Genomic DNA, 26004 nt, shown 5'->3' with positions numbered 1-26004 from the left:
AAAAAGGATGATCAAGGAGGCAGGAAATGAACTAATAAAGTCTCCTGAGAACTAACTGTGAATGAGGCTTCAGAAGAGGAAGCTGAATTGTGCCCAATGCCACAGAGATATTGCAAGCAGAATGACTGAGCTTGGGATTTTAGTCATTAGGTTGTCATTGGAGATCTTGCTCACATAACTCCCAGGGAATATAAATTTATGGTAGATAGCAATTTTAAGCAAGATATTTTTACAGAAAGAGGATGTTATATCTAATTAGATTCATGCGAAGCCTTATTTTAGAAGCATTTTTATTGTTTTGATAATGAGAAGAGTTCAAAATCTTTCCTACTTCATCTATTCAGTAAACACAGTAAGACAATACTAGAATGATACAATAATCATATCAGTAACTATTTGTATTCTTTTTTCTTGATTTTGAAGCTGTTTTTTTAAAAGACTTTTTGAATACTTACTACCTGACAGACTGAATCTAACACTTTTGTGCCTTGTGTTATTTAATTATTATAACATCCCTCTGAATTAGAGATTGTGTAAGAGGAATAAGAGCCAAAAGGATGGCAAACACTTGTCAAGGTCATACAGCCAATGAGGGAAGGAGTTGAGATTTGAACTCACATCTGTTAGAGCCAGTAATCACTCTGCTAAGCCATACTCCTGAGGAGCAGAGAGCATACACGCCCGTGTGCCCATAAAAACTCATGACAGTGCATATATCAGCAGAATTTCATCAGCTTCTACTCTCAATACCATAATTCATACTCTTTCTACCTCTTACCTATACTTATCCTCCTCTGCTGATTTCTTCCCACTTCTAATTTATCTTACATACTGCTGTCTCCATGATCTTTTAAAAGTATAATAGTGATCATCAAATCAAAGAAAAAAATACTCTTGCCTCTTTCTGTGCTATTGTATTTATTTTTTAACATTTTCTTTAGTGTTACACACATTTCTCCAGTTAGGCTTATTATTGACCTGTCTTACTCCTTGTCCTGGCTTTTATTTCCACACAACTGCATCAACACTAGATTGTAAACCATTTAAGAGTAAGAACTATATGTTGTTCAAATTGCTGTTCCTATCCACCCAACATTTTAGAAATAAAAAGTCCTTATAATATTCATTGGATTTGCTGAAGCTGTGAATGGCCTTATGTTTCATTAAATACTTCAGTATGCAGTACATTTTTCTCTTGGATACTTAATATATACTTATTGAATATATGAATGGATTTATGGATAAGTGAAGAAGAAATTCCTAATTGGCTGCCAGGGGTACACTGCTCATCAGATATATACTGAAGCTTATCTGTATCCACTTTTGATAAAACAGCAGTAAAAAAGAACAACACACTATCTTTGGTCAAATAAAAGTATATTTCTTTGAAAATAGGAATGATTATCACTTAACTGAACTTTGCAATTTTTAGAGGCCCACAGATTTTTCAAGAGTGCCTAATGGATGTGTATGTATGTATGTGAGAGATGGGGTGGAGAACAGTGTTAAAGAGTACAAAATACTGCAGTTTTAAACTTATGCCAAGTACATACTTTTTATATCTGAAGTTTGCGGTAACATGGCAACAAAAAAGTAAATTTAAAGAAAGAGCAGTTATTAAATTAGTTTTTTCTTAATGATTGCTGTTGATAAACACAGGTTTTGTTATCTGAATTTTTACTTTTTAATCAGTTGTATTGACAATGTGTACATGATCTAAAATAGTCAAGTAATTTTATTGCAAATTTACATAATTCAAACTGAGTAGAAATTACTCAAAATTCCATAATATTTCAAATAACATTTGGAAATCATTATGAACACTGATCTTCTCTCCCTACAGCTAAACATTGGATAAAGTTGCCAATTACAATTAGGAATAAGATGATAAAATTATTGGTTTTATTCTGATACTAGGTCCATAATTTCCTACAGAATATTTTTGCTTTGCTAGTGCTAATGGAATTGCTCAAATCAACAGGTGCTTCCTTTCTATGCCAAAAAAATCTCTTATTGAAATCCACTAGAGAATTAAAGCTCTGTAATGGGGGAAAAATAATACAAATCACCTGGATACAGGTCTAGTTTGATTTTCAGGTTTGATGAGGGTCATTAGAGGTGGATGAATAAATAAAGACATTAGAAGGCTGGAAATGTTAAGCACATGTTTATTTTTGTAAGCTTTCTATACTTAATATATGTACAATTTTCATGAACATAAAGATTGACATATGAAACATCTTCAAGATGATATTAGGAAAGATAGCGGAGTAGAAGGACATGCTCTCACTCCGTCTTGCAAGAACACCAGAATCACAACTAACTGCTGAAGAATCATCAACAGGAAGACACTGGAACTCACCAAAAAAGATACCCAACATCCAAAGACAAAGTAGAAGCCACAATGAGATGGTAGGAGGGGCGCAATCACAATAAAATCAAATCCCATAACTGCTGGGTGGGTGACTCACAAACTGGAGAACACTTATACCACAGAAGTCCACTCATTGGAGTGAAGGTTCTGAGCTCCACGTCAGGCTTCCCAATCTGGGGGTCCAGCAATGGGAGGAGGAATTCCTAGAGAATCAGACTTTGAAGGCTATTGGGATTTGATTGCAGGACTTTGACAGGACTGGGGGAAACAGAGACTCCACTCTTGGAGGGCACACACAAAGTAGCGTGCTCATCGGGATCCAGGGGAAGGAGGAGTGACCCCATAGGAGACTGAACCAGACCTACCTGCTAGTGTTGGAGGGTCTCCTGCAGAGGCAGGGGGTGGCTGTGTGTCACAGTGAGGACAAGGGCACAGGCAGCAGAAGTTCTGGGACGTTCTCCTTGGCATGAGCCCTCCCAGAGTCGGCCATTAGTCCCACCAATGAGCCCAGGTAGGCTCCAGTGTTGGGTCACCTCAGGCCAAACAACCAACAGGGAGAGAAACCAGCCCCACCCATCAGCAGACAAGTGGATTAAAGTTTTACTGAGCTCTGCCCACCAGAGCAACAACCAGCTCTACCCACCATCAGTCCCTCCCATCAGGAAACTTGCACAAGCCTCTTAGATAGCCTCATCCACCAAAGGACAGACAGCAGAAGCAAGAAGAACTACAATCCTGCAAACTGTGGAACAAAAAACACATTCACAGAAAGACAGACAAGATGAAAAGGCAGAGGGCTATGTACCAGATGAAGGAACAAGATAGAACCCCAGAAAAACAACTAAATGAAGTGGAGATAGGCAACCTTCCAGAAAAAGAATTCAGAATAATGATAGTGAAGATGACCCAGGACCTTGGAATAAGAATGGAGGCAAAGATCGAGAAGATGCCAGAAATGTTTAACAAAGACCTAGAAGAATTAAAGAACAAACAAACAGAGATGAACAATACAATAACTGAAATGAAAACTACACTAGAAGGAATCAATAGCAGAATAACTGAGGCAGAAGAACGGATAAGTGACCTGGAAGACAGAATGATGGAATTAACTGCTGCACAACAGAATAAAGAAAAAAGAATGAAAAGAAATGAAGACAGCCTAAGAGACCTCTGGGACAACATTAAACGCAACAACATTCGCATTATAGGGGTCCCAGAAGGAGAAGAGAGAGAGAAAGGACCTGAGAAAATATTTGAAGAGGTTATAATCGAAAACTTCCCTAACATGGGAAAGGAAATAGCCACCCAAGTTCAGGAAGTGCAGAGATTCCCATACAGGATACACCCAAGGAGAAACATGCCAAGACACATAGTAATCAAATTTGCAAAAATTAAGACAAAGAAAAATTATTGAAAGCAACAAGGGAAAAATGACAAATAACATAGATGGGAACTCCCATAAGGTTAACAGCTGATTTCTCAGCAGAAACTCTTCAAGCCAGAAGGGAGTGCTATGATATACTTAAAATGATGAAAGGGAAGAACCTACAACCAAGATTACTCTACCCAGCAAGGATCTCATTCAGATTCAATAGAGAAATCAAAAGCTTTACACACAAGCAAAAGCTAAGAGAATTCAGCACCACCAAACCAGCTCTACAACAAATGCTAAAGGAACTACTCTAAGTGGGAAACACAAGAGAAGAAAAGGACCTACAAAAACAAACCCAAAACAATTAAGAAGATGGTAATAGGAACATACATATCGATAATTACCTTATATGTAAATGGATTAAATGCTCCAACCAAAATACACAGGTTTGCTGAATGGATACAAAAACAAGACCCATATATATGCTGTCTACAAGAGACCCACTTCAGACCTAGGGACACATACAGACTGAAAGTGAGGGGATGGAAAAAGATATTCCATGCAAATGGAAATCAAAAGAAAGCCAGAGTAGCAATACTCATATCAGATAAAATAGACTTTACAATAAAGAATGTTACAAGAGACAAGGAAGGACACTACATAATGATCAAGGGATCAATCTAAGAAGAAGATATAACAATTATAAATATATATGCACCCAACATAGGAGCACCACAATACATAAGGCAACTGCTAACAGCCATAAAAGAGGAAATCGACAGTAACACAATAATAGTGGGGGACCTTAACACCTCACTTACACCAGTGGACAGATCATAAAAACAGAAAATTAATAAGGAAACAAAAGCTTTAAATGACACAATAGACCAGGTAGATTTAATTGGTACTTATAGGACATTCCATCCAAAAAGAGCAGATTACATTTTCTTCTCAAGTGCGCACGGAACATTCTCCAGGATAGATCACATCTTGGGTCACAAATCAAGCCTCAGTAAATTTAAGAAAATTGAACTCATATCAAGCATCTTTTCTGACCACAACACTATGAGATTAGAAATCACTTACAGGGAAAAAAAACATAAAAAACACAAACACATGGAGGCTAAACAATACGTTACTAAATAACCAAGAGCTCACTGAAGAAATCAAAGAGGAAAGCAAAAAATACCTACAGACAAATGACAATGAAAACACGATGATCCAAAACCTATGGGGTGCAGCAAAAGCAGTTCTAAGAGGGAAGTTTATAGCTATACAATCCTACCTCAAGAAACAAGAAAAATCTCAAATAAACAATCTAACCTTACACCTAAAGGAACTAGAGAAAGAAGAACAAACAAAACCCAAAGTTAGCAGAAGGAAATAAATCATAAAGATCAGAGCAGAAATAAATGAAACAGAAAAAAAGAAAACAATAGCAAAGATCAATAAAACTAAAAGCTGGTTCTTTGAGAAGATAAACAAAATTGATAAACCATTAGCCAGATTCATCAAGAAAAAAAGGGAGAGGACCCAAATCAATAAAATAAGAAATGAAAAAGGATAATTTACAACAGACACGACAGAAATACAAAACATCCTAAGAGACTACTACAAGCAACTCTATGCCAATAAAATGGACAACCTGGAAGAAATGGACAAATTCTTAGAAAGGTATAATCTTCCAAGACTGAACCAGCAAGAAATAGAAAATATAAACAGACCAATCACAAGTAATGAAATTGAAACTGTGATTAAAAATCTTCCAACAAACAAAAGTCCAGGACCAGATGGCTTCACAGGTGAACCCCATCAAACATTTAGAGAAGAGCTAACACCCATCCTTCTGAAACTGTTCCAAAAAACTGGAGAGGAAGGAACACTGCCAAACTCATTCTATGAGGCCATCATCACCCTGATACCAAAACCAGACAAAAATACTACACAAAAGGAAAATTACAGACCAATATCACTGATGAATATAGATGCAAAAATCCTCAACAAAATACTAGCAAACAGAATCCAACAACACATTAAAAGGATCATACACCATGATCAAGTGAGATTTATCCCAGGGATGCAAGGATTCTTCAATATAGGCAAATCAATCAATGTGATACACCATATTAACAAATTGAACAATAAAAACCATAGATCATCTCAATAGATGCAGGAAAAGCTTTTGACAAAATTCAATACCCATTTATGATAAGCTCTCCAGAAAGTGGGCAAAACGGGAACCTACCTCAACATAATAAAGGCCATACATGACAAACCCATAGCAAACATCATTCTCAATGGTGAAAAAATGAAAGCATTTCCTCTAAGGTCAGGAATGAGACAAGGATGTCCACTCTCGCCACTATTATTCAATATAGTTTTGGAAGTCCTAGCCACAGCAATCAGAGAAGAAAAAGAAATAAAAGGAATACAAATTGGAAAAGAAGAAGTAAAACTGTCACTGTTTGCAGATGACATGATACTATACATAGAGAATCCTAAAGATGCCACCAGAAAAGTACTAGAGTTAATCAATGAATTTGACAAAGTTGCAGGAAACAAAATTAATGCATAGAAATCTCTTGCATGCCTATACACAAATGATGAAAAATCTGAAAGTGAAATTAAGGAAACACTCCCATTTACCATTGCAACAAAAAGAATAAAATACCTAGGAATAAACCTACCTAGGGAGATAAAAGACCTGTATGCAGAAAACTATAAGACACTGATGAAAGAAATTAAAGATGATACGAACAGATGGAGAGATATACTATGTTCTTGCATTGAAAGAATCAATATTGTGAAAATGACTATGCTACCCAAAGCAATCTACAGATTCAATGCAATCCCTATCAAATTACCAATGGTATTTTTTACAGAACTAGAACAAAAAATCTTAAAATTTGTATGGAGACACAAAAGACCCTGAATAGCAAAAGCAGTCTTGAGGGAAAAAAACGGAGCTGGAGGAATCAGACTCCCTGACTTCAGACTATACTACAATGCTACAGTAATCAAGACAATATGGTACTGGCACAAAAACAGAAATATAGATCAATGGAACAGGATAGAAAGCCTAGAGATAAGCCCATGCACCTATGGTCAACTAATCTATGACAAAGGAGGCAAGGATATACAATGGAGAAAAGACAGTCTCTTCAATAAGTCGTGCTGGGAAAACTGGACAGCTACATGTAAAAAATGAAATTAGAACATTCCCTAACACCATACACAAAAAGAAACTCAAAATGGTTTAGAAACCTAAATGTAAGACTGGACACTATAAAACTCTTAGAGGAAAACACAGGAAGAACACTCTTTGACATAAATCACAGCAAGATCTTTTTTGATCCACCTCCAGAGTAATGGAAATAAAAACAAAAATAAACAAATGGGACCTAATGAAACTTTAAAGCTTTTGCAAAACAAAGGAAACTACCAACAAGACGAAAAGACAACCTTCAGAATGGGAAAAAATATTTGCAAATGAATCAACAGACAAAGGATTAATCTCCAAAATATATAAACAGCTCATGCAGCTCAATATTAAAAAAAAAAAAACAACCCAATCAAAAAATGGGCAGAAGACCTAAACAGACATTTCTCCAAAGAGGACATACAGACAGCTAAGAAGCACATAAAAAGCTGCTCAACATCACTAATTATTAGAGAAATGCAAATCAAAACTACAATGCAAACAACAAATCCTGGAGAGGGTGTTGAGAAAAGGGAACCTTCTTGCACTGTTGGTGGGAATGTAAATTGATACAGCCACTATGGAGAACATTATGGAGGTTCCTTAAAGATCTAAAAATAGAATTACCATATGACCCAGCAATCCCACTACTGGGCATATACCCAGAGAAAACCATAATTCAAAAAGACACAGGCACCCTAATATTCATTGCTGCACTATTTACAATAGCCAGGTCACGGAAGCCACTTAAATGCCCTTTGACAGACGAATGAATAAAGAAGAAGTGGTACATATATACAATGGAATATTACTCAACCATAAAAAGGAATGAAATTGGGTCATTTGTACAGACGTGGATGAATCTAGAGATTGTCATACAGAGTGAATTAAGTCAGAAAGAGAAAAACAAATATCGTATACTAATGCATATATGTGGAACCTAGAAAAAATGGTACAGATGAACCAGTGTGCAGGGCAGAAATAGAGACACAGATGTAGAGAACAAACGTATGGACATCAAGGGGGGAAAGCAGCGGGGGGTGGGGGTGGGGGTGTGATGAATTGTGAGATTGGGATTGACATGTATACACTGATGTGTATAAAATGGATGACTAATAAGAACCTGCTGTATAAAAATCTAAATAAAATAAAATTCAAAGAAACAAAAAAAAGATGATATTAGGATGTTAGCAATATTAATTCTAAATCAATTAAAATGTCTGATTGGGAATATGTACCAACTTTAATCCTTCAAATTATTTTTTTCTCAGTTTTTAAAATTCTTGGGGATGAGTAACAATGAATACTTAAACTTTATCTGAAATTTTTATTTCATTTATTATATTTTTAGAAGCACATCTGATAAAATGTTATCAATTTTCACATCTGATAAAATTTTACCAATTTTCAATTGTTGTTGACTATGTAGATTCATGTTATATCATTTTCTGGACTTCGTTTAAAAAAAGAAAAAATGCGTTTTGGTAACAAATATATCTCAGGTGCTTTCAAGTGTTCTCTTTAAAATAGTATAAACATTAAAGATATTTATTATTTTGATATAATAATGATGTTAAGTATGTTGCAAAGCACTTTGACAGTTTGAGGGAACAGTTATACTTTTTTGTCTTCAGACTCTCAATAGAGAGAATTCTCTGTACATTGAAATTGCAAAACCTCAAGCAAGAATCAAAACTTAGGGACTCTTTGGAAAGCCCTGGCTTCTTCCTTCTTCTCCCTTCTTTTACTATAACTAAGTTTGCAAAGTGCAATAGAATCACTTTAAATCAACTGTCCCTACATATTGAAGGATTAGTTATTCATATTACTTTTAATTCATTGGAAAAGATATCAATTTGCTTCTGCACCTATCCTAATATATATATATATATATATATATATATATATATATATATATATATATATATATATATATATATATATACACACACACACACACATATATATATAAAATATATATCAGGCATATAACTTTATATCATTTTCCTTTTATATTGTTTCTCATTTATATTTCTCCAAACTCTTCCTCATAGTATTTAATGACAAGCTTCATGTTTTCTTCCTTAAATTAAATACTCATGTATAAACAAGTAAATCTTTCTTGTTTGTTTTTTTGTGTTCATTGCTGAATTACATATTATTCTAAAATTGTGTTTTCAAAAAAATCCATATGAATTATAACTGACTTTCATATAATCACTTTTACTACATTAACCTAAGTAATAAGTGGCAAAAACTAATTTGAGAGTAACTTTCTGCTTCCAAGGACTAAGAGCCCCCATTCACTCATGCGTTTTTGATGTTTTTAATGATATGGAGTCAAATGTGTAAGTTAGAACTTTTTCACAGCTTGTATTAATGAGATAACTACTTGAATGATATGAGAGCACACAGTTCAGTATCCCACATGTAGGTGAGTATTGGTTGACTAATAGACATATTATCATTATTATAAGAATTTAATCTGCATACTACTTTCTATATTGTCCACTGATATATCTTATTTTGGCAAAGATGTTTTCCATTTGTTTAATGAATTGTTTCAAAGGTAATCTGTATTTCATTTGTTATTTCATTCCTATTCTTCTGAATAGGAAGATGAAATCATATAAATTAAAATTATGTTGAATACATAGAAATTGAGAAATAAAGGCAAGTATTCCTTTAGGAATATTGTATACTGTACTGAATTCTGATTAATATTTTATCTGCATGGTTCTCCTTTGTACTTAGGACACACTGTGTCATCGAACATGTGATCCTAGCACAGTGGTGTTATATTGATAAAGTCAGGAGTGCCACTAGATCCCAAGCACTTAAATACATTAAATTATTTATTTATGAAAACAAACAGCCCTATCCTCAATTCGTAGATGGTAAACCTGACATACAACAATTGTTAGAAACATTCCAAAGCCATGTAACTAAAAGTAGCAAAAAAAAAAAAGATGGGTTGGATTCAGTTTTTAAAAGCAGTGCTCTTCCCTTTTTACTCTATCATGTAACCTGATATTATTAAAAATATATATACATATTCTTTAAGGCACTACAAATGGAGTATTGTGTTAGTGATAAGAGCAATTAATCACATTTATATGATCAATCATATCATCTCACTTGAATCCTACAACAACCCTGGGTTAAGGCAAAGAAATTGACTCATCGATGCTGTAATGCACTTATTTTCATGTCACTGGTAAAAACCTGAATCAGGACTCAAAACTTAAGAAGACCATTGCCTAGATACATGCTTTCTCCTCTATATCAAGAGCTGTTCACAGAAGTTCATCTGCCCTCTCACTAAAACTGTTTACCAATACTGATGGGAAGGTAGGATTGGTATTATTGACTCCATCTCATAAATTTGACAACTGAGGCACCACCTAGAGGGTCAATGAGAGAAGTTAGTGGCAGGGCCAGAATTAGAATTTACGTCTCTAAGCTCAAGCTATCTTTCAAAAACATACCCATATCATGTTAAATAAAATGATGACTTTTTACTTGAGTTATTATATTTCCCCTGAAGGCTATATAAAAAAATTTTAGGTACATAATCTACTATTTCCTAAAAATGTATTTATTGCTCAAAGTGATGCTATAAGGGTAAAAATATTCTGCATAGGTGTTAGATAAGAAAATAAGACTGTATAATTCTTAGCTTCTTTGTGCATTAAAAACATTCTTTAAAATCTCAAATCTCAGTGATTTACAATAAGAAATATTTTCTTCTTCACATTATATGCCTATGGGTATGAGTCAATGACTTATTCAAAGACTCAGTGTGAAGGAGCAGCCCCTATTTGGAACATGAAATTCTCATTTCAGAGGAGAAAGAGCAAGTTACCTTGTGAAACATAATGACTTTTAAATCTTCTGCCAATGGAATATCTACTCACATTCCACTGGTCAAGGAAAGTCACATGGCCAAGCCCAACATCAACAGGCAGAGGTTTATCCTTCTCCCACAGCAGGCACTGCAACTCCAGAGAATGTAATCCTCTTACAGTAGGGAAGTAAAAAATTGTGAACAATCATATCTACACATAGTGTTTAACACAAATTAATAAGTGACAGAATTGGACTTTTAATCTAGGCCTACAGACTTCACAATCATATTGGTCTTTCAAAGATAGCTTATTTTACAGATTAAAATAACATTATAAGTTATGTACATTATTTGTTCTTATGATTAAATGGACAGAGATGGAATTTCAATTATCATAGGGGACATGCCCACATTTAATTATAAATTCCAATATTGGTTTTCTTTAATGAATCATTTACTTTACTTTTTCTGTTTTGGCAGAAATTGTATTTGCACATTTCACATGACATCAAAAAAGATGTTTAGAAAACAGTAAGTGGTTAATATGACAGTTCTTTTCACAGTTTGCTAATTTGACAAAGGTTCTATTTTTGTCAAAATAGCCAACTATGCCTGACAACATTACCAAATAATTAAATCAAGGTTTTCTCTTTGTTTCCTGGATTATGGCTGTCAGAAAGCTGTATGCCAGGTCTATAAATGGGATGCAAAATACAAAGCTTGAAAGGATTAACCACCCATTTCAAGAAACCAATCTCTTGCTGAAGCACTGAGTGACCAAGTGTGTAGGAATCATGAGGTTAGAAATTGGAGATAATAAAAGTCAGTACAATAACATTCTCTTTCATGTGTCAAGAACACATTGCAACACTGTGAAGAATAAGTTTGTCACCACCTTTCCTATCCTTCTTGTTCATATCCCTGCAGCTGTCTGGTATAATTAGGAATAATTAGTTCTCTCCCTCCACTGTGTACCTTCTCTGTCAGCCCTGGCACATCACAATTTCTGTGCATTTTGAGGATGGTCTGGGTATTGCTGGCAAGCTCAGCTAGCCAGGTACAAAGATAGTAGAAAGGGAGCTTGCAGCATAGTGAGTTCTCCACTGTATGGGAGGCTCAGAAACTTTTGACTTCTTTCTTCATTTTTGCAGACAGGGAGGTGCTATAGTTTAGTGGTTAAGAACATATACTCTCAATCCAGGCTTCTTTGAGTTTGAATTCCGTTCTGATATTTTCTAGCTGTGTGACCTTTTCCAAATTACTCTGTTTTCCAGATTCCATATTTTTAAAATGAGGATAATAGGCTTGTTATTAGGAGTAAATAAACTAAATTCTATATCTATATATCTCTAACAGCTTAGAATATTTTCTATATAGAGTTAATACCATTTAAAAATAGCTGGTAAGTGATAGCTAGCTGTAACTACGAGGGATTCATATCAGAAGACAGTATATCAACCATGTTAGTTACCGAATGCTGCATTTGAAGTCATTCTATAATTCAATGGCTTAATACAATAATAATCATTTATTATTTCTCATGGTTCCTGTGAAACTTAAGAATGGCTCAGCTGAGAGATTCTGGCTTGGAGTCTCTTGTGAGATTGCAGTCTAATGTCAACTGATGCTATAGCCATCTTAAGGTTGGAATGGAGTTGGAAGATCCATTTCCATTGCGGCTCATACGTATGTCTGGGAAATTGATGCTGGCTGTTGGCTGGGGTCCTCTTTTTATTTCCATGCCAGTTTCTCAGTGGTACTGCTTGAGTGTTCTGACAGCAGGTGGCTAGCTTTCCCCAGAGAGAGAGATCCAAAAAACCAACATGGAAGCTGCAATGCCTTCTAAGACCTAGCATTGAAAACCATATACTGTTATTTGCACTGTATTCTATCTGTTGCTCAGTCTAGCACTGTGTCAAGATGAGAGGGTCTACACAAGGCCAGAGATGCCAGGAGGTAAGGGTCCCCAGGGACCTTTGAGGGGGGGGCTGGCTAACACCCTAGCCAACTTCATAAGGGAGTGAATATTAAATGGAAAAGATAATCAATTACTTAATGTGCAACGTGAAATACAACATTTGGAAAAGGATCAGTATGGTTTTGTTAGTGTGATCACTGCATTCTGTTTTTCATAGTATTTCCAAAGGTGAACTTTAATAATAATTGAAATGCAGCTTGCTGATTATGCATTTAGAATAAGGAAAATTAGGTGGAAGATTAGAATATTTAGTTGCATCAGGCAATAATAACCTGATACTTTCAATTTTGCAGTTGCAGTTATACCTGTCCAGATTAAAATCTGTGAGCCAAAGCCAACTACGCACTCACTAGCTGTTCCTGTATGGGATTTGTCAGCATTTGTTTCTGTCACTCTTCAAAAATCTCTTTTCAACAATGACTAACCCTGTGCGAATGGCACCTCTTTTCTTCATCCAAACCTTTTCTTGGGAGATATTCTGTTCAATTAAGGCCAACTGAATACCTTTATTTGACCAATTGCCTATTGATCTTATAGTTTAATGCTTAGAGAAAAAACTCATCAGAAATGATAGGAGACACCTCAATGTTCCCTCTATGTGCTGTGTATAAATCCTATGCTCTGCTCCACTCTTTCCCACTTTTCATGGCTTCATTAGAATTTGTACCTCAGGCCCCACATGGGTCTTTCAGAATTTCTTCCCAAATTTATCCTTTACTTCTTCCAGTGGGAGACTTAATCTATCACTATTGGCCTCTCTCACCCACCTCACTCTTTCCTCTTCAGGGAAGGAAGATTGATATAATCTCTCCCTTTCTCTTGGAGTGAGCTGCCTGTGGAAAGTATGTTTTCCTCTAGGTTTGAAAGCATTTTAGGGACAGGACTCATGAACAGAAGCTAGCTCTAGTCTGAACTTGTACTGCTGGGTTTAGGGGGTAAGTTTAGCCTAATTCTTCTTTTTTCTTTTGTATTTGGAAATCCAATGACCTTCAAATAAAAGTCACAATCTTTATCAGTAATAAAGATATTTGATTTGCCAAATAAAATTACCTAGAGTATTCTATTCCTTGTTATTTCTTCAGGAACTTTCTCTTTGGTATCGAGGTGATGGGGAATAAGGGATTACAAAGCCAAAATAGCAATTGCATTCCAACAATGGTTTTTTCTCATCAAAAGGCCTTTATCTATGATAGACACCGTGTGTTTTTTTCACCTCATGAAATCCTTTCACATGAAATTTACCTTTCCTTTTTTGTTATAGGATACTATTTATTAATAGATTTATTATTTACACTTTACCTAAGTTTAGAAAGGATTCTGTTGCTGTTTAAATACTATGCCAGACAATACATTCTAAGTGGCTTATGAATACATTCTTTTTCTCTTATGTTACTTCGTTTGTAACATCAGTTTTCCAAGTGGGCTCTGTGGTAATGAGGTATATGATAAAGACAAAGAGACTTGTCATCAGAGACTTGACTTCAAGTCCCAGCTTGTGACTCTGGATAACTCATTTATATATAACTCAATTTATGTTTAATTATATCTATAAATTATGAAGGTTGTGGGGATCAAATAAGATAACTTATGTAAGAGAAATTCAAAATTACTATGAAAAATTACAACTAAACCACTAACATAATAAAGTATATCTCTAAGAGTTGCAATTTTAAGATATTGCCTCAAGTCTTTGGTGGTTATGGGGGAGGTGACCATATATTCCCTTCTAGAAGATGTTAATAGTCATCATTATAATAATATTTTAAGCATGTATGTATCATGTTAGACAATTTAAAACCTTCTTTTCAAATATGATACTTTTATCAGACTCTGGAGATAATAGCATATAGCTGTCCCTGACAAGTAACAGTTTTTAAAAAGTATAAGCAGATTCTATAATCTATTCTTATGACTTGCTGATAGTAAATAAAATGGTTATGTGCATAGGAAACATTTTTTAATATCAAAGAAATATTTGTACTAAATAGAACAAGAGGAATGGGAATACTAACCAAGAATATTCACTACTGATAGCTATAGTTTATATTTTATGTTATTCAATTCCAAGTTAATTGCAGATTCTTGACTGTGTACATCCAGTATTTCTGTTTGTCTCACGGTGTTTTGCTCATCTACTCATTGCAATTCTTACTCTAAATGTTTTTTACCTATCTCCATTTTCTTCCAGAGGTAGCAAACTAGTGGCCCAAGGGCAGAATCTGGCCCAGAAAGATTTTTGATATGGGCTGCATAGTGCTCACTTTTTTTAAGCCAATATTTAAAATCTGGATATTTTATATAAAAATTCCTATCACTAAATTCTATTGAAAAATTAAAAATTAGAAGGGTTTTAACCGTGAGCTCTCATTTCTGCATGGCTGAAATTCAGCAGAGCCAATATTCCTCCTTTCAATGAGGTAAATTCAAATTCACCATAGCCAGCCCCTCCTGTATGTCCCAATTTCCGGCCTCTCCTCCCTGTTTACTTCCTTTGTATGTTATCTGTTGCTCTTAAAGCATTTGCACTTTGGACCTGGTAGAGTTTTCATTCATTTGTGGTCTTCTTGAGTATTTTTCTCTTTGACTTTTGTTTACTATCCCTGAAATACTTATTTTAAAGTAGTCCTTCTAATTTAAATCCTAACTCATGAAATTTTAACATAACTATTTTTATTCTTAACATTTATAATTCTTACTCTTGTTACTTTGTGTGTTCTTTGACTGTATAAAGGACACACACAGTGAGACAAAAACATTTATGGATCTTCACAGCTTAAGGGGAGGAATTTATACAATCAGAAACTTGAGGGGCAGAAGTGTTTTTGAGAAAACCAAATTCAGATCATAAAGCGCTTACTGTAATATGTCAGATAATTCCAGATGTTGCTATCTTGTGTTTGTCCTTTTTATTGTGACTAGTCTGTCTTTTCTTTACCAAATCTGTCTTACAAAGTGGTTGGCAGTAAAAAAAAAAAAAGACAAAATATCATCTGTTAATGAGTTCAGTGGATAACACTTGGACTTCTTTTTTTTTTGTCTGCGTTGGGTCTTTGTTGCTGCGGGCTTTCTCTAGTTGTGGTGAGCAGGGGCTCAGGCTTTCTCTAGTTGTGGCGAGGGGGGGATACTCTTCGTTGTGGTGTGTGGGCTTCTCACTGCAGTGGCTTCTCTTGTTGTGGAGCATGAGCTCTAGGCACCCGGCCTTCAGTAGTTGTTGCACGCAGGCTCAGTAGTTGTGGCACACAGGCTTAGTTGCTCCGTGGCATGTGGGATCTTCCCAGACCAGGGATCGAACCCGTTTCCCCTGCATTGGCGGTGGATTCTTAACCACTGTGCCACCAGGGAAGTCCTGAACATTTTTTAAATAAATGATTTTGAATTATCGGAGGAAATTTAGCAGGTTGTGCACAAAGTATTAAGTATCTTACTAATATTTTTCAGAAGAGATTTTCTTACATGGATTCCTTGCAGTTATTGAAATATTTCTGCTGTTACAGCTTCTTTGTTGAGTTTACATGTCCGTTTCCACACAAAACAAGCTGTGAAACATCCTAGGAGTGATGTTGGTTTAAACAATGTCTTGATAAATGGTTCCAATTTAGGTTATTTGGTTGGATGGAGCTTGTACCTAATCGCTCTAATCAGGCATAAGGTAAATGTCCCACTGGCACCCCTTTCATTTGGGATAATTTTTGAATGAACTTCAAGGAATGCTGCTCCCCTAAAGTGAGAAACACTGTTTCAGCATCTGAGAAGAAGCTGTCTTGTTATCTTTCAGGAATATTAGTACTCCTGGTTTGCACAAAAGAGAAGCCTCTTTACATATGCATTCCACCCGTGGATTCTGGTTTCTGTCTGAGTTTGGTTAAAATATGGAGATCTGTTTATTTTTTTAAATTAATTAGAATTTGTTTGGGGATTCCTACATTTCAGTTTAGGACACATATTACTCTTCCATGTGTTTCACACATCTGGCATAGAAATGCATTCTACCTTGCACTTCAGATAGACCTATATTCTATTTCTACCTAAAAATTCTTTATAGTCTCATCAAGACTTCATTCTTTATCTGTGTTGCTGTCTTCTGATTCAGCTCACCATTGATTACCATGAGACCTTAAGGAAGCATTTTGCTTCTCTCAAAAATGGAACAATTGAACACATCTCTATTTATACTTTCAGAAAGGCCAGATGATACAATATACAGAGGTTTTCCTTATAGAGAAGGTGAAAGGAAGATACTGTATCTCAGACTTCCTGTTATCCACTATTACTTTGCAGGGCAAAGCTCCAAGTTCAATGCTCATTTATCTCAATTACTAATGGAACACTATTAGAGCAAATTAATTCGGTAACAAAAATCTCTTGGGAATTGGTGGTATGTCCCCAAACACTTATGTGTGTCTTCAACATTTTTTGAGACTGTTGCTCTGTTTCCAGCTCACTACCATGGCACTGGTTAGGAAGGACAGAGTATAATCCAAATGAATTAAGAGGTCTGGTTAAGTAATTATGCCTAACAAGATGGAGGCATAATATATTTTATTTATGTGTAATAAAAATAATGCATAAACTAGTACCTATTTTGCTGAATTTGCAGGAAGAGCATTATTAAATGTTAACAGGTAGTCTCTATTAAATATTTGTCCACAAAATCTGGTTTACTTGACAAAGTTAGACAGTATATAATGCTTTTACAGAATTTTATTCGGTCCCTCTCTTCACAGCACATGTTCAGCTGTCCTTTGTTTCTTCTCCTCTATAACAAACCCTCAAGCTCCTTACTTTAGATAAAGATTCCATTTAATGTAACCAGTTTAGAGATATGCTCTCTGCTTGAATCCAGCCTAGCCAGCTGAGATATTTCGTCTCTAATACCAACTGTCAGTGTCCTAATATTCTTTCAGACTGAATGTCACCAGAGTGTTACTCCTTGATAACACTGCTTTCACCTCAGTAAAAGGCCTTCCATAGCCTCAGCTGCTTAGATGTTTTCTACCTGATTAACTCCTTTTCCCAGCAGCAGTGACACGCTTTCCTTTTTATCTCCAAAGTGGAGAAATATCCATTCAAAGTTGCGTATGGGGGGATTTAGTGTTTTATAGTAACATGTGTATGTCCTTTTTTAATAATACAACAAATCTTACCACATAAAATTAAAACAACTACAACCAGATTAAACTTGAAAATAATAATATATAACCTCATTATAGCCTACTCTATATGAAACTATAGTTAATTATATTACTCAGTTATTTTATAACCCTGGTTGATTCATATAAACATATACATATATGTGTATATATATGTATTTTGTATTTTATTTTGTGTATATATATTATATATTTTTGGATTTTTCTCCCTCATTCAGTCTTTAACAGTTTCAGGACTCTCTGAAGGCCGTTTCACATATGCTCACAGACTATTCTCAGTAATAATGTGGCAACTCTGGTTTTATTTCTATCCTTTCCCTCAACCTTCTTTGAATGGACAGACAAGTGCTTTGGGCACCACTGGCCCTCTTCCCCTCTGCTATGGCTCTTATTTGCTCCCTGGTGCATTTTTTGGATCCCCTCTGTTTCCCACACATCATTCAATTTTTCAGGTAAGCTATGTGGTCTTCTGCCTTCATTCCAGAGACACCAGAGACAAATCTATCAAGTGGGGGAGAATGCCTCTTTCTCCTTTTATGTTACTGCAACAAATAGGCATGTCAGCTAATTCTACTGGCAGTTAAGATTTTGAGTGTCTCTAGTATAGTTTATGTGGTTAAATGTGTGGCCTCTGAGTTAGGAGAAGTTCATAGTGATGAAGAATCTACAACTTTATCATATAAGAAGAGAAAATGACCAACCATGAATGAGTGAGGTGTGGCTGGCTGCTGATTTGTGGAAACTTGGAGATCTGATGATGACTGCTCAAGTCAGAGGCTTGGAAATGGGAACCATTGTCAGGAGAGAGGTGTTGGGCTTAAGCAGTTGCGTTTTATAAAAATTGCTGGTAGGAGGTGGTGCTTGGATGTGTTAGGCTAAAGCTCAAAAAGGGAGGCCAGGTTAACTCTGCCAAAACTGTGCATCTGTTTAGTCTCTGGGGAACTGATCTGCAAATAAGCCTTGGACCATGGGAGATGACAGAGTAGGTTTTCCTGCTGGACATTTTGTGCTCCCTCCGCTGCCCTGTCCGTCTAGTTCCTTTGACTTCTCTGTCTCATATCCTTGCCCATCCAGCCTTACCTCTCCTGGGCTGATGGTCCATTTGTTAACACATTCTACAAGAAGATAATCAAATCAGTGTTTAAATAGAAATACTGGATTTTTGATAAAAAGGCTCTTTAAATTTCAAACATAGCAATGTAGGACTGATATATCATCAGCTCAAGCACCTGGGACTAGGAGACAAATCTGAAAAACAAGCACGGTATTCCCTCAAAGTCATCTGGTCCTCCTTAAGCCTAAAATTCTGATATTAGTTCAAGCTCATTTGTAGTATTTTTCTTTTTTTATACTGTGTTGTCTTTCCAGGAATCCTAAAGAATTTCTGTAAATAGGCTTCTGTTGGGCCTGCACAAGTTATTCCCAAATATGCCTGGAATGAACTGCAAATAAAGCTTAGACCATAAGAGAGACATCTGTTACATTTGTATTGTATGAACACATAGCATTTATTGACGTAATTCACATGGCCACAATATTTAGTAGCTATTTCAGATGTCACCAATCACCTACATGTTTCTCCATTTAGCTTTTGAGTGTTATTGATATTTACAGATTGCATCTTTATAAGTAGCAAAACACATTTGTTAGTTGCTTATTTGGTGTACTATCTCCAAAGTGGAGAGACTAGAGTAAAACTTATGAACAGTTTTATAACTCATATATTCTTCCTTTTTTGTTCATTCAAAAATTTATTGAGCAACATCTAAATTCAAGGCATTCAATTATGGACTGGCTATATATATGGTAGACAAAATAGACATACTCCATACAGTTATGGTACTAACCATGTAAGTCCAGAAAATCATTGAACAATTAGATATACAGATGTAAATAATTAAATAGTGTAATAGAGTTACAAAGGTAAAAAAACAGGGAGAGTGATAATTTAGACTGGCATTCCAGGAAGTTCCCTAATCTAAGATTTGAATCATCTATCTTCCAAACCAAGAACCAAGGGATAACTGCTGCATTTTAACAGAATGAGGGTCACTGTGGTTCTTTGGTAGTGAACTAGGCAGTAGAGGTGTGAGAAGAGGTGGGCAAGATGAGATGCAGGTGTGTAGTGGCTTATAGGCTATTGTAAGAATTTAAGACGTTATCCCAGGCATAGTGAGAAGCAATTGAAAGGTTTAGAGCATGAGATGGATAACAATTTTATTAATTTTTTAAAAAGATCACTTTGTTTTCTGTTTGATAAATAGAGAGGTGGGGGGGGGGGTTGTAGTTAGGGAAGCCAATCAGCAGACATTTACAGTAGCTCAGACAGAAGGTGATAGTGAGTGGTTCTGTGTTAGTGGGAATGGAAATTGACAAAATGCAGATATCAGAATGACCTTTTGGGAGTAAAACTGTAGTGTCTGCTGATGGTGAGTTGTCAAAACTCTCTTTCATATCTATGGCTTGAGGATAAGCCAATATAGAAATTTGATGAATATGTGTTATCTCATTTAAAGTTAAGAATACTTAAATCTTACCCATAAGTTCATTTCTTTCTTAGAGTATGATTAATCAATTGTGCATTTATTCAAAACATTTATTAGCAAAGCATTGTGCCAGGCATTTTACTAAGTATTAAAGATATAAACATGAATAAGATATGGTCCTTGCTTCAGAAGCCATAATTATTCTGCAAGAGATTGACAAATAAACAATTATATGCAAGCAAATTTTGCTCATGAATATTTATGAAACAATCCAAACAAAGTATTAGCAAAACAAATCCATTGATGTACAATAATGATAGCACATCATGACCTCGTTGGTTTTGTCCTAGGAATTCAAAGGTCAGTTAACATTAGAAAATATGTAATGGATTAAAGGGGAAAACATGTATAATCATCTCAGTGGGAACTTAAAAAAGAATCTGATAAAGTTCAATGCTAATTCATGATTAAAAATCACTAATTGAGTAAAAAAAGAAGAAAATTCCTTTTATTTGTTAAGAAATATCTACCAAAACCTACAGCATGTATTGTTTTTAATGGGAGAATTTTAGAAGCATTCCCTTTAGACTCAGGAAAAAGAACAAGGTGCCCATTGTCTCACTTTTTTTTTTTTTTAGTACCACACTGAGAACCCAACCAGTACAGGAAAACAAGGAAAACAATTAAATTCCTCAGCAATAGGGAAGAGAAAAAACAGGGTTCAGGGCTATTCTGTATCAGGTTGGACTAAGCTTTCTAAGACAACATAAAAACATCAAAATCCCAGGGGGTTAACACAAAAAATTTTTACTTCTCAATAATATAATATTGGATTCAGTATGTCAAGAGCTGTGAAGGAGCTGATATTTTACCCTACTTACAAGTTATAAATCAGCCTGATGCATCAGAGGTAACTGACTTTATTACCCATGGCAGCAAGCAGCGTGTGGATCATGTTTGCTTTGTTCCTATTATCTATTCTCTACAGGACAACTCAAAGAGGGCCAGGTTACACCTCACAGTCAAGGGACTGCATTACAGGAGAGGAGCCCTCAGCCTGAGAACCTGAATGTTTTATACTAGAGAGTAGCATGTCTGCCCTTTGCAACAGTGTGAGACTATTTCTATCCTCCAATGTTGTTTGTTATACAAACACTCTTGAAAAGATAGTCCAGACAAAGACAGTCACTGCCTTTGCTGGTAAACGTGCAGAAATACGAGAAACCAATGAAGAACTGTCTCCCAAGACAGTAAAACCATTCTTCTCATCCCATCCTTAAGGATTCAGATTCTCTTCTGGCTCTCACACATGATCTTGTCACCAAATCAGGGGAAGAGAGAATGTGGAGAAATCACACCCATTCCCAAATGCTTCATTTCAGTAGTATCAAGCAGTACTCTCTCTCATAGTCCATTGTGTAAACAAAACCCCTCAAAATGGAGTTATATGGACTATTTGGCAAACATATGGCATCTGCCATAATTTCAAATCAATATTTCACAAAATTTTAAAAGAACTGTTAGCTGATTTTGAATATTAATGGAAAAGTAAAAACCTAAGGAGAACCAAGATACTCCTGAAGAAGAGTAAGATAGGAGATCTGCCATATTTTGTCACCAGATATTCAGACCTAATAAAACCTAAAATAAAACCCACTAACTTTTAGTATAAATAGGATGAAATAGAGACCCCAGAGATATCTATGCATATATAGAAACTTGGTATACAACAGACTGTAACCAAGCAGGACCCTGTGAGACTTTCCTGGAACAGACTCCCATGGCCTCTGCCTGTCTCATGTTTGTAGGAAAGCTTTAGTATCCCAGCCTATCCTGAGTCACAAAAGCCTAGCTCAAGAATTAATGATTGAAAGGATGTGAACACACAACAACAAAAATAGCAATTGGGCCAGGAGAACTGGTAACAATTTAAACTGTAAGTCAGCCATTTAGCAGTCACAGAATCTTTAGTTCCTTCCTGAAGTACATAGATAACAGTATCTGATTCACATTTCTGAGTTGTTTTACAGAATCTAAATTCCCCACCAAATAGAAGAAGTTAACTACATGATGACCATGAGCAGATAACCCCTGGATTGTCTGAGGATTGATAATGTCAACCACTGTGACACCACCCTGTTACTTCACCATCAACCAATCAGAGAATTATGCAGGAGCTGATCACATACCCTGCAATTCCTCTCTCTCCCTTTGCCCTTAAAAACTCTTCCCTGAAACTCATCAAGGAATTTGGGTGGTTTTGAGCATGAGCTGCCTGGATTTCTTGTTTGGCACCTACAATAAATACTGAACCTTCCTTCACCACAACCCTGTGTCAGTAGATTGGCTTTACTGCACACAGGCAAGGGAACCCAAGTTCAGTTCAGTAACAAGATGACTGAGGAAAGAAAGGTCTGTTCATTAAATGGTGCTGAGAAAATAGCCAAACTATACAGAAAAAAAAAAATTTGTTTCTTAATTAAAAATGAAAATGCACAAAAATCTAGATTTATTTGCATTTAAAGATAGATGGAAATTAAAACAAATAGAAGAAAATGATAAAGAATAACTTCTTGACCTCAGGGTGGGTAAGAATTTATTAATTACAACAGATGCTAACTATAGAAAGAAAAGATGGTTAAAGTAGAACACATTAAAAATTTAACCTGCTATTCTCCATAGGGCACAACAAAGACACTGAAAACATAAGCCACAAAACAAGAAAATATCTGCAATGCATAAAATTGATAAATGTTTGATACCAGGATATATAAATTACTCATAAATCAACAGAAAATAAAATTTAAACAAACCTGTAGAAAAATCAGCAAAGACATGAAGGGGTATTTCATAGAAAAGGAAATAACTGCTTAGTGAACATATGGAAAGATATTTAGTCTTGTTAGTAATCAGATAAATGTAAATGAATGTGAGAGGTTCCTATTCCATGGTCCAAAAAGGCAAGAATTTAGAAGTCTGAAAATACCAAGTGTTGGTAATGATATAAAGTAATGAGAACTTATTTGATGTGTAAGTTGAATTAGGTCAATAACATTCTAAAACAATTAGCCATTACCTAAAGTTAAACATGGACACACACTAAGACTCAGCAAATTTATTTCTTGCCATATACTCTAAAGAAAATCCTGCCTATGACAATATCCTGTGCACAGAATATCCTATACCTAGAGACATGCTTAAGAATTATTGTGGCACCTGTGTTTGTAATATTAAAAACCCAGAGGGTATGAGCAATTTCTTCATTGACAAGAGGTTAAATTAATTGTATTCTATGACCACCATGAAAAAGTAAATGGCAGAGAAAATAAATCAACTACAGCTACATGCAACAGTATGCAAACACATTAGAAACAATATTAAATGAAATAGTTTAAAATAAATATGTGGGATAAATCTAGAAACTTAGAAAAACTGAAAATAAACAAGAAAAAGATGAACAAAAATTCAGGGTGATTATCTCTTGGGGGCCAGAGTGATTTGAAAAAAAGAGAGGAGCAATTGCTAGTTTTAATGGATTGAAAAAGGTCTAGTCTATAAGTTGAGTGCTGAAGTATCAAGTGTTCATTTTATTATTTTTATATTTCAAAACATATTTATGTGTGATATCATTTTATACACACACATAGATATTAAATATGCAACATGAAAAGGAGGAAAATGATTAAACCTCTGGGTTAATAATAATTAATTCTCTGGCTTTAAGTGTGTTAAGGAACATTCCAAAAAGGGGGCAACAACTGGGAGAGAATTTGCAGGGTAAGTAGGTTTTTGTCAGGTTAAGAGAGTGGAAAAAGGCATTCTGGGCAGAGAGTATTTAACAAGGACAAGATTTTTAAGATTTGTAATCTGTATATGATAGGTAGGGCAAATTTATTAACCATATTTAATTAACTGGAACATACTGTTCTGCAGATAACTGGGATGATAAGAATATTACAGTAACTTATTAAAGCCAATTAAAACTTTCTGAAGATTAAAAAAAAAAAAAAAAAAAAACAAGGACAAGAAGTTGTAAAACTGTCTGGAATATGCAGAAAAGCCAAGCATTCATGATGGCTATGGTGTAAGTTAGTAATTAATAATATAAAGTCTGAAAAATTCACTAGGGTCAGATTTTTTTTTCTTAAGTTACTTTTTTTAAATTGAAGTACAGTTGATTTACAATGTTGTGTTAGTTTCAGGTGTACAGCAAAGTGATTTAATTATATATATATATGTATATATATATTCTTTTTCAGATTCTTTTCCATTTTAGGTTATTACATGATATTCACTATAGTTACCTGTGCTATACAGTAAGTACTAGGGTCACATTTTGATTCTAACATTTTATGTTAAAGAAATTGGATTTCACTGCATAAGCATAAGAACATTAGCTTAAATTTAAATCAAGTGCACTTTCATATTCAGATATAGGAAGAAAAGCTGGGAAAATTCTTGTGATGATTAATTGTATATAACAATTTGATTGGGCCATAGCGTGTCCAGGTATTTGATCAAACATTATTCTGGGTATTCCTGTGAGGGTGATTCTGGATGAGACTGACATTTGAATCAATAGACTGAGTAGAGCAGTTTGTTCTCCCTAATGTGGTGAACCTCACCCAATCAGCTGAAGTCCTGAATAGAAAAAAAAGGCTGAGCCTCACCTGAGTAAGAGAAAACTTCTCCTGTCTGACTACCTTCAAACTAAGACTTTGGCCTTGTTCCTGCCTTCAGACCTGAACCGTTACAGTAGATCATCCTACGTCTCGAGCCTGCCAGCCTTCAGACTGCAACCACACCATCAGCACTCCTGGATCTCCAGCTAGACAACTCACTCTGAAGATCTTGAGACTTGTCAGTTTGTCAGTCTCCACAATACATGAGCCAATTCCTTACACTAATCAATCAATGTCCACCCCCTGCCTCCCTCAAGAATGTATATATTCTATTGGTTTGTTTCTCTCAAGAACCCTGATTAATACAATTATTAAAGTCATCTGTTTGATGCTATTGAAGAACCAGTAAGTAGTAAAGAATTACATCAGAACTGGGTGAAAGGGGGAGGATCAGAAAATTTAACTCAGATTTGGGGGTTCTGCATGTTGCTAGAAGGGGTAATTGAGAGGGCAAGAGGCTGAGAGAATCTTTTGAGGATTTTTGTAAAGGTAAAGTGTCAGAAATTGATATCCAGGGCCTATCAAGGATGGAAAAAATCCCTGGTATACCCTTCTTGTTTTAGGTTAGAACCTAAAGAGTTGCAACATAGGAATAATGGTCAACCAGAATAGGTTTTCCCTGGCCTGTAACTCGTATTGGAAAATGTAAATCTATAAAATTAGATACAGGTGATCCTAGATTTTAGGTGCCAAGAGGCACCTGGAGGAAGCACACCAAAATACTCATGGAAGAAGATAATACTATCCTAGTTCTCAAAGTTACTTCTACAAATGTTTTCCAATAAATGTTGGACACAGATATTAAAATTATCAGGCCCACAAAGAGAAAAGAGAGAAGGAACAACAACAACAACAAAACCAAAAGAAACAACAGAAAACAGTAGACATTAAATAGAAAACAATTAACAATTGTTGT

Source organism: Balaenoptera ricei, chromosome 2, assembly GCF_028023285.1.
Source record: "Balaenoptera ricei isolate mBalRic1 chromosome 2, mBalRic1.hap2, whole genome shotgun sequence".
Classification (NCBI taxonomy): Eukaryota; Metazoa; Chordata; class Mammalia; order Artiodactyla; family Balaenopteridae; genus Balaenoptera; species Balaenoptera ricei.
The sequence above is the reverse complement of the archived record's forward strand: the minus strand, read 5'-3'. Positions refer to the sequence as shown.